Here is a 10010-nt window from a genome sequence, read left to right as displayed (position 1 = left end):
TACTTAGTTCTGCAGTGACTGAGTGGGTTGGTACCTATGGGGAACCTCAGCTTTCTCAGAGAGGAAAGAGATGGAGGGATGGGAATGCATGGAAAGGGTGCTTGGAGGACAGAGGCTACATTGAGGATGTAAAAGGAATAACTAACTAAATGAATGAATAAATGAGAAACAAGAGTTATTCACACTCAATAAAATACAGGGCAGCCTGGACACTCAGGTTCATGAATTCTTAGATGTTTTGATTCTGTAGCCTTGAGCTAAACCATCAGGTAAAAGTAATTTTAGCATTTCAGTGTGTCAGCAAGTCGACAATATGACTATAAAGTGTTCCTTGGAAAAGTGAAGGTGTTAGGAACACGTCTCAGGAAAATCCTGATATCACCTTTTAACTCACAATGAAGGTCAAGAGTCAAGTTGTTACCTTTGCCTTGGCAAACACTTGGCTTACCTACTCTTTTGAACCACAGATTTTTGCCTTTAGTTTTCACGGATTTTTTTAAGTTAATGTACAGAGCAATCATTCTATTTCTCTTACTGTATCTGTGATAAAATAACATCCTAACAAAAATTAACTTGGTGGAGCAAAGCATTTATTTCACCTTACACTTGCAGGACACAGTATTATTGAGGAAAGTCAGAGATGTGGAGATAATAAGCATGAATGGTACTTGCTAGATTGTTCTAGGGCTGGCTTACCAGGTTATTTTAGCTAGTCATCTAATATAGCCCACAACTAGGGATGTTATCTGCACAATAGGTTGGGCTTTTCCATATCAATCAATGACTAAAACTGTTCTTTATAAGACACTTTCACTTGGGCAATCCCAAAATTGAGTTTCCTTAGACTCAATTTGTCTAAGGACTCTGGTCTGTGTCAAATTGACAGCTGATATTAACTAGGACTGTGGTGTGTGTGTGTGTGTGTGTGTGTACACATATACGTGCACTCATGTCATTCTATAGCTTGTGTTTTGTTACATTTCTCTCTGCCTCTTTTTAAGATACAGAGCTTACCATCTTGGCTAGACTGACTGGCTTGTAAGCCCCTAGGAGTCATCTATTTGCCTGCACTCTACTCTTGAGGATGGGGTTATAGTTATGTGCTATCAGGCTTCTTGTTTTTAAAGCCTGGGTACCAGGATGGGAATGCAAGCTCGGGTTCTTAAACAAATGAAACACGATCCTTTTCTCATAAAACTATCTGCCTAACCTCCAAAGTGATAGTTTTATTTTTAATCATGCCATTTTAATGCATATACATTACTATACTTTGTACTGCCCTATTGCCCCCTCATTTCTCTTTCTTCTGTGCCAGTTGCCGTCCTCTTCTCAATTATTTTCATTGCTACTTCATAACTGTTATTTTGCTACTGTTATGAATCATAATTTAAATATCTGATATTTCCAATAGTCCTAAAAGAACAACATGATAGGGACATTAGACTCTGAAAGGGGTTGTAATACACAGATTGAGAACCATTGCTCTAACTAGAATGGATAGTCACCCTGCAATGTCTCAGTGAGAACCAAGGAAGAAAGTCCCTCATTTGCATGCTGTGGGCATTCTATACTTTCCTTTTTAATTCTTTTTTTTTTTAGACTTGTTAAAATCTCTTCCTGTCTATGTTCATCACAGAAGCACAAACAAACACATACTCATATGTATACATCCTCATATTGTAGATATTGTAGAGCACATAGTGGTGTTTGTCTTTCTGTATCTGGCTTATCTCTCTTAACATAATGATCCCCAGTTGTACCCATTTACCTTCAAATAATTTACGTTTTCCTTACAGTTAACCAATCTCCCTTTCAACTACAGATGTTTAGCTTCATGTTTGCCAGTAACATTAAGCATATTCCATTTTTTCTAGAACATTCTAGATTTCTTTTAGAAATTTGAGCTCTTCCTTCACAATAGTACCGTTTTTTAGCCATGCCTCCTCATATCAGCCTGTTCTTTGCAATACCTGTATCCAAAAGGAATACCCAAAGCCTAAAGATTCATGTCAGTTAAAGGCAAATAAAAGCTTTGTAGACTGATAGCTCACCAGTTCTGTTATATAACACAAAGATGAGGTACAATGTTAGATATGTTATTTAACTACGCATATATACTGTATATATTATATGGGTGTGTTTTGGTGTGTGTTTGTATTGCCCAACTCTGTATGCACTGTCTTAGTTGATCACTACCTTGAGTGTTGTATTTCTCATTTTATCTGGTTAACAATATTTTATCACTAAGTATAGTAATTTAACTTGATAAAACATCTCTGACATGGAGTATATAAGCACGTCAATTGTGACTGAATACTATCTAATAATCTGCCTTGATTCCTTATAATTAATTTAAGTATGCTACAGTGATTGTTTTTTATTTATCCTTTGTCAATTTTATTGCTAAAAGTGACTTATTTCAACCATATTACCTTATTCTTGTTATCCCCCAATCTCCTTTATTTTCATATTCTTTCTCTCATGTTTTCTCACAGACATACACACACCACACACACACCTGCATGCATACACACACACACACACACACACACACACACACACACACACATACAAACACACGGCCAGAAAATAAAATGTTATTTGAAACACTGTAGAGGAATAATACTGAAACTCTTCTGAAGTGTGCAGAATAACGGAAGGATCCAGGAATGAAAAAGATACCTTCCAGTGCCAAGCACAGCAAATATCTAGATAGCTTGTGAAGGAGCGGTTAAAACCTCCTCTGAATTGAAACAATGATCATTCTTCTCACTGGGCTTTCCCAAAGCCTAGTGTGAGTTGGGTTGGCCCCGGCTGCCAGGCTGTGTGAGACATTCCTCATTTCTCACCACTGAGGTTCTCTGAATGTCTGTCAAATATTCAGAACACTCGCTCAATAGGTCAGCATTACCTCATGCTGTCAAGAAAGGTGGCAAAACAAACCAGTTGTCTGTCTCCCCTGCTTATTATTTATTTTGGGCAAATATGAGCCTTGGGTGAGAGACCCAGAGCTGGTGGTAACTAGCGATTAAACAATGGCTTGATGGAGGGGAACGGCTTTGCAGGGAAGGGGTTGGCAGACAGTTCTTGCTTGGGAATGCTGGAGGTGGTTGTGTGGGGGTGCTTAGGGGGAGAAACGTGAGTTAAAAGTAGAGTCTGTTATACTAGAGACCCTTTAATAGAAGCAGAATACTGACTGGTCAGGCAAATGAAATCTTTTCAGAAGTGGCCACATAAATGATTGATTTGCATCCAAGCAGAAAACACCAGTACTTTTTGGCTCTGTATAGTGCAAGTAGGAAAAAGAGAGATAAAAATTCCTTTCCTGTAACCTGAAAATATGAAAAGACAAGAAGCAAGCATAGGGGAGACTCTGTGTGTCTTTTCCTTTAATGAACGTGAACTTTTTGAACATTGTCTTTTAAGAAATCAAAACTCTGAAAAGTAAAAAGTTATCTCTTGACTGACTGAATAAAGTATCTGCTCCAGATTGTTCAAAAAATGAGTCAGACAAGGAGTAAGGACACTAACCATGCAGAAACCCTCTGAGGTACATGCCACAGCTTCAGCAGTCTCAGCTGGCATTTAAGCCAGAAATGCCTAAACCATCTGATTCAGACTGATTTGAATCTTTGAACTAAACTGAAATTATTGAAAGATTCCACTTTGTGTTTTCATTGGAACTGGCATGTGATAATGACAGATTGTAAACCTATCCATCCTGAAGACTGATGGAAAAGCAACTTTTAACATTGATATATATATATATATATATATATATATATATATATATATATATATATATATATATCAATTGATTCTAAATGACAACCAAAAGTAAGTCTCAACAAGTACAATGGTTACTCAATTAATGACTTGTAATAGTCATTCTTTTCCATATAACATCACTACAGTTTATTAGGTAAAGAAGTCTCTGGAGGTTAGAAACACATATGTCAAAACTGACTCCCTTGAATGCAACAAAAATAAAATGAAACAAGAGATTTAAAAGGAATTCTAAAGAAATTTAAGCATAAACACCCTCACATACAAATTTCATAGACTTAAGATACAGAATAGTCATTGGCATTATAGCAGATCTAAAGATTTATTTTTATTTATATTGTAAGAATTGAGCAAACAGAGACATCTCATAAAATACCAAGGAGTCAGAAATGTCTATTAAGCCTAAGGATCACCTCATAAAAATACCAAGGAGCCAAGGATGTCCATTAAGCCTAAAGACTGAGCACTCCAGAAAGGTTTATTAAGCAAACACCCATCCCTAAGAGATTCCCAGTTGCAGGAAACATCCCCAGAGAAGGTGGATCTCCCCCCACCCCTCCTACGTGTAACAGGTATCTACTCCTTTCCTGGAGGACAAAGGTCAATTGAAACAAAAGAACAATGGGAAAGATAACCAACCCATGTTGTAAGTTGTAACCAGCCCATGTTGTAAGTAGTAAAACTCTGTTCTGAAAAGGTATAAAGAGTTAAGAGCTTTCGCCCCTTCGGGGTCACTTTTGCCTGATTGCAAGACGACCCCAGTATACTGAATCAATAAAAACTTCATGCTAATTGCATCGATCTCCTTCCCTGTGTCTTCGTGAGTAGGACACCCACGACAAATTTAATATGTATACCATACATGTGTAGTTATCAGTGGATGCTAGAAGAGGGTACCAGATCTCCTGGAACTCGAGTCACAAGTGCTTTCTCATATGTGTTGATTGTGTTATCTTCAAAAATGATCCTCATAGCAGGTCTTCCCAAATAATGGCTCTTGCAAGGTCTTCCCTCTCTTCCATAATATTCTCTGAGCAGGAAGTGTGAAATAGATATCCAGTTTAGGACTGACTGGTCCACACATACTTTCATTTTCTCTTCTTTGACCAGTTGTCTCTGTATAAACTGCTGCCCACTGACAAAAGTTGAGATCTACACAAATCTAGAAGCATTAAGCTAAGTATTTGGATGGTAATTTGATAAAGTAACCATTTACTTTACTATTAATAGTTACTACTAATAGTCTACTGGCAAACCTCTACAGGCTATGTATGATCTTTCCTGTTGTGGATGGACCTGGTGCTGTTTGTATTTTGATGTTAATTCTGCTCTCCTGAGAAGGGTTGTAGAGGAGGAGTGAGTCAAGTACTCGGGTGACTTATTAAAAACTATCCCCTAATGAATAAAGGAGCCAAATCACTGGGCAAATAGGCAGGACTTCCGGGTTGGATAAGGAAAGAGAAGAAGAGGGGAGAGAGAGAGAGAGTCTTTTTGGAAAGAGATAGCAACAAGACAAGATGTAGCAAGTAGTGTCTCCTGGCTTATATGGCAAATCCACCAGGTTTTAATATGGTTTACAAGATCAGTATTCTAGTTGTTTCACCCAGCGATTGAGTTACCATTGTTTCTGAACTAGGTTTATGTGGCATTTTCCTTCACACAGTGGTTCAACAGTGGGTTCAAGAGAGAAAGGTAGGGCAGCAAAGTGTGTGTTTACCAGATGTGCACCATAAAGGCCTTGGTGGTTTTGAAGCATGGGGCTGGTATGGTAGCAACCTGCCAGTGGGAACTTAGAGAGCTAGGTGGAGAGATTTTGGAGCTCTGGGCCAGAGAGTCTGCTGAGATGAGAACATCCTGCTGGAACCATGTGGTCCGCTGGTGCTCAGTGTAACGTGGGAAACTGCAGTCCATTTTAATATTTCCCACAACACTTCCCAGTCCTATATTCCTAGCCAGATTTACAGTTGAAGGCATTAGTTCCATCTTGTGAATGAGTAATGCAGTTGCTAAACCCAACCATCCCATTCAGCTAGTTCTGTCACTCAAGTATGTGGTATCTTCTATAACAGGATCTTATCATGGACAAATGAAAACAATGGCAATAGTTTATATTGTTTGGGGGAATTCAGTAACACTTAATGCACAAATTCAGAGAAAGTATCGTATACCTAATGCTGGACCTATTATTTAGCATCCTATAGTTTTTGGAAGGAGCATTATCTCATGTATAATGTAACTCCTTTTAAACTAATATTTTAAGAGTATGTGTAATGTATTATGTGTTATATAATATGCATTATGTAATATGCCAACAGTAGGTGTCCATAGAGTTTGTTTCAAACACTATTAACATTAGTTATCTTTCTTCACACTACTTCTCTTGCCTTACCCAAGTCTTTACACTTAAACCATCTTTATCATTATTCCCCCTTTGCTTCTCTTCAACAGCTTTGTTCAAGTACCCCAACCCTGCTGAAGTACCATTCTGGCTATTTGAGGTTGTTTCTTCTTCCTTATAAGTTTTATTACTGTTTTTCAATTTCTGTGGAAAAAATGTGTTAAAACCTTGATGGCTATGACATTGGATTAGTGCATTCATCTTGATGGACTGGACATTTTTGTGGTTTTGACATTTTCATGAGCTTGGGATGGCTTTTCATTTTCAGAGGTCATCTTCAGTTTCCTTCTTTAGTTTCAGGGCTTTGATTTGCCCTTTGCATAGGGCTTTCACTTGTTAGTTATATTTATTCTAACTAGGAATCCAAGAGATAACTAGGAATGGGACAGTTTCTCTGATTTTTTTTCCTTTTATGTTTGTTTGGGATATATAAAAGCTACTGACTTTGATGTGCTAGTTTTATAACAGACACTTTCCAGAAAGTGTTTATTAGCTCTAAGAACATCCTGAGGAAAACTTTATGCTTTCCCTTATATATAATCATGTTATCAGGAAACAGGAGTAGTCTAACTTCTTTCTTTTCTATTTTATACCTTGTGCTTACTTCTGTCTTGATGCTCTATCCATGAAGACAAGCACTATAGGAATATAACTAGGACTATGAATGGGATTAGGAAGGGGTGGTCATGATTGTGTTATTTCTGATCTTTCATGAATGCTTTGCTTCATGAAATATCTTTTAGATATTTACCTTCACGGTGGCTGAAGATGTGTCATATATAGCCTTTAGAACGTGGAGATGTGTTCTTTTTACTCATATTCTTCTTGCACTTCTTGCCATGGAAAGAGGTTGAATGTTGCCACGTTTTTTCTACACCTAATTGAAATCATCTTATGATTCTTATCCTTGAATGCATTTATGTGATAGATTACACTCACTTGGCTTACTCATGCTGAACCATTCCTGCATGCATGAGGTGATGTTAACTTAATCATTACAGATAACTTTTGATGTGTTCCTGAATTCAGTTTGTGAGTATTTGGTTGAGATTTTTTAACATAAAATTTATTCTTATATTTGTTTACTTATATTTACACACATGTTTGTGGGTGCTTGTGCATATAAACAAATACTTATGTCTGCTTGTCTACACATACAGCCTATTTCTTCTGTGCTCACTGAGACCAGAAGGCATCAGTCTCCTTTGATCTGGAGTTACAGTCACCTTGAGTTGCCAGACGTTGGTGTTAAGAACCACTGTAAGGAGATTAAACTGCCAGCCAGGGAGCATGCCTGGGTCTGACCTAGACCCTCCTCACATATGTTACAGGTGTTCAGCTTGGTGTTCATGTGGAACTCCTCACAATGGGAGCAGGGGCTGACTCTGATGCCTGCTTTGGAGATCCTTTCCTCCTACTAGGTTGCCTCATCCAGCCTTAATAGGAGAGGAGGTGCCTAGTCTTAGTGTAGCTTGATATTCCATGGCTGGTTGATATCCATGGGAGGCCTGTTCTTTTCTGAATAAAAACAAAAGTAGAGTGGATGAGGGCAGGTATTTGGAGGATAGGATGGAGGAGAAACTTCAGCCAAGATGTAAAAGTAAATAATAGCCGGGCGTTGGTGGCGCATGCCTTTAATCCCAGCACTTGGGAGGCAGAGGCAGGAGGATTTCTGAGTTCGAGGCCAGCCTGGTCTACAGAGTGAGTTCCTGGACAGCCAGAGCTACACAGAGAAACCCTGTCTCGAAAAACAAAAAAACAACAAAACAAAAAAATTAATAATGATAAAGTGAAAGAATCTCTGTAAGATCAGCAGTGCTCTTGAACATGGAACCATCTCTCCAGGATACAGTATGTATCTTTTGATAAAAGAATTGAGACGATTGAAATGCAGTTATTGAAAACATTGATTACAGTCACTGAATTAAATTTTAGTGTTTGTGAATCTCTTAGTCGTCGTTTGGTTTTTTACCCTTTGCCTTCTGTGCTGTTATCTTTCCCTTCAGTCAAAAGTAAGCTTTGCCATATTCTCCTGAAGGCTGGCTTGGTGGACACGAGTTCCTTAGTGTACCTATATCACAGAAAGGTTTTCTTTCACTTTCAATTATGAAGGAAAGTTTAGCTTGGTATATTAGATAGTAGACTGAGTTGACTGTTCCTATCATTTAAAACTTGTAATATGCCACTCCAAAGCCTTCTTTTTAACCCATTAATTAATTCATTTATTCACTTTACATGAAAGCTCTCTCAGTACTAGTGGGTAGCTGTACATCACCCAAGCACTAGTGATATCTTGGCTTAGTTTCCAACGTCTGAGTTATTCCATAGGGTCCTGACAGTGGTCCCAGTAATATTGGCTGTAGACATCTTCTCTAGAATCCCTGCAAATAAAGCTTTAGTGCACTTCTGTGAAGAGGATTTTTTCAGCCCAGTTTTTCATGGAATGACTACTGAAGTCTGTTATATTCTGCTGGTATGGACCCAGTGGGAAGGTTCCAATCTCAGCAACAAATCCAAGTCTGATGGTAGTGGAGAGTCATTGAAATGTTGATCAAGTGGATACTTGTCATTGGAGAGATAGCTAATGGCATGACAAACTATTTCTGTACCTTTGTTTCTGTAACTGAGTTCATCTACTAGCTCTGGGGTAGCTCCTAAGCTACTATCTTATTTGGAAGTTTGCCCAGATTTGTTAACTTCCATAAAGGATACATATCTTCATTATTTGCCATTTAGGTGCACTAATAAATAAAACTAAATCAGTGGCCCACACAACTTTCTTTAAACAGCATTGATGTTTCTAACCACCTGCAACTCCATTATTTTCTCTGTAACAATTTGCTCATAGAAATTCCTAGACTCTTGCAGAAGATTTCAGACTTACCCTAAAAACAAAATGATAAGAGTAGGAAAGGAGGCTGAGGTATAGCTTAGCTGATAGAGTGCTTGCCCCAAATGAATAAAACACTTAGTTCAATCCCCAGCTCTGCAGACACAGAGTGTGGTATGTCCACATATCATCTCAGCACTCAAAGTAGAGGCAGAAATACCAGAAGCTCAAGCTGATCCTCAACTACATAGAGAATTTGAGGGCAGCCTGTGTTAAATGAGAGCCTGTCTTAGATAATCATAAGAACTCTATACACATAAGTGATCTTTGAGCAGGGAGTTGAAGAAAGCCCAGTAAAGAGAAATGAAGTGGCAGTCAATCATTGAATCTGGCAAGGTGGACAGTAACACATTAACATCGAAGTCCTTTGTGGTAGGATAAAAAAGACTTTTATTGGCAGCTAAGAAATAACACAGGCTTTCACAAAGATTAAAACAGCCCTTGTTTATACCATTTTCTTCTTTATATCACTTTAATCCTACTATTCTGTTCTCAAGGTCTCTTGCCAGTTGGCTTCTTGCTTTTCCAGTTTCTGTCATTCCACAAAGGTACGGACTTTGAAAATTTAGAACTAGAAAAGCACAGATAAGAATGAACATTCAGCCTTTGTCATTCTGAGTTATCTCACTCAATATAATAATTTTGATTTCTATCCTTTTATTTGCAAATATTATGTTTTTGTATTCTTTACAGCTTACTGGTACTCTGTAGTGTTTAATATACCACATTTTCATTATTCTTTCAGTTGAAGGCTATTTATTTTGCTTCCATTTCCTAGGTAATGAAAAGAAGGAGAAAATGAAGATGGCTAAGCAAGTATCTATGGGGTAGGAAGTAAGGTCCTTTGGGCATATGCCAAGGAGTGCTTTACCTAGGCTATATGGCACATTTACTTGTAGCTTTTGAGCATTTCCACACTTGATTACTAGAGTGGCT

Source organism: Mastomys coucha, unplaced genomic scaffold (genome assembly GCF_008632895.1).
Source record: "Mastomys coucha isolate ucsf_1 unplaced genomic scaffold, UCSF_Mcou_1 pScaffold12, whole genome shotgun sequence".
In the NCBI taxonomy this organism is placed as follows: domain Eukaryota; kingdom Metazoa; phylum Chordata; class Mammalia; order Rodentia; family Muridae; genus Mastomys; species Mastomys coucha.
This window is presented reverse-complemented; position numbering follows the sequence as displayed.